Here is a 1,079-nt window from a genome sequence, read left to right as displayed (position 1 = left end):
CCCCGCCCCGTAGTGACCAATTCCTATCTCTTCCCTCTCCGCAGGCTCAATGAATCGAATGAATGTGAACTTCTTCATCTGTGAAAATCTTTTATTATTTTTTTTCCATTTTGTTCTGTTTGGGGGCTTTTTTTCGTTTGTTTTTTTCTGTTTGTTTGTCGAGAGAGCGATGGCTGCCAAGGGGGGTGCTGGGGGAGCCCTCCCTGTGAGTGGCTTGGGGGTCGTGGCACAGGCAGTGCCAGGCTCTCGCTCTCTTGCTCATTCTGTGTGTCTCATGTGCTTTTTTTCTTTCAAAATTGGGATCCCTCATCTTGAGCCAGCCAGAGAAGATAGCGAGAACTAAATCTCTGCAAAAAAAAAAGTTAAAAACTAAAAAGCAAAACAAAACTTATAAAATTATATATATATATATAAAAAAATCTCTATCGTCCCCCACCCTGCCCCAGCCTTCCTGAAACTGCCTCTTTCAGGAGAAAGCAATTCACTCCCTGCGACCACCCTTGGCCCTCTCATGTTTTTAAAATAAACTTTTAAAAAAGGAAACAAAGTCACTCTTGCTATTTCTTTTTAGTTAGAGCTGGAACATTCCTTGGACCAGGTATTGATGTTTAGGAAAGCCCATCCTCACCCCGTGCCAGGCAGCCCCTCCCTCAGCCTGTCTGCTCCTCCTCTCGCTCCTCTTCACCCAGCTCCGCTCCCCTCCCCTCCCCCGTGCGCTGCCCCCTGCCCCCTGCCCCCTGCCCCCAGGACTGGTCTGTTGTGTTTCATCTGTTCAAGAGGACATGGAAACTGAAAACAAATTGAGAACAAACAAAAAATTAGTATGGCAGTTTTACTTTTTATTCGCTCGTTTTTAACTTCACAAATAAATGGTAACAAAACCTCCCCAACGTCTGCCGGGTGCCGTCTCTCTCTCTCTGTCTCTCTCTCTCTCCACCTCCCCCCCCGACCCCCCCGCCCCATAGAGTTTTGAAGCAGATGTTTGTTCTTTATAGATGTTGTAAAAGCCTGATAATGGTGATTGGAAATTATAAGCTTTGTGTTGTATTGGGTTTTTTCCTTTATTTTTTTTTTATTTT

This window comes from Bison bison, unplaced genomic scaffold (genome assembly GCF_000754665.1).
Source record: "Bison bison bison isolate TAMUID 2011002044 unplaced genomic scaffold, Bison_UMD1.0 scf7180017864492, whole genome shotgun sequence".
NCBI lineage: Eukaryota > Metazoa > Chordata > Mammalia > Artiodactyla > Bovidae > Bison > Bison bison.
Note: the sequence above shows the minus strand (reverse complement) of the source record.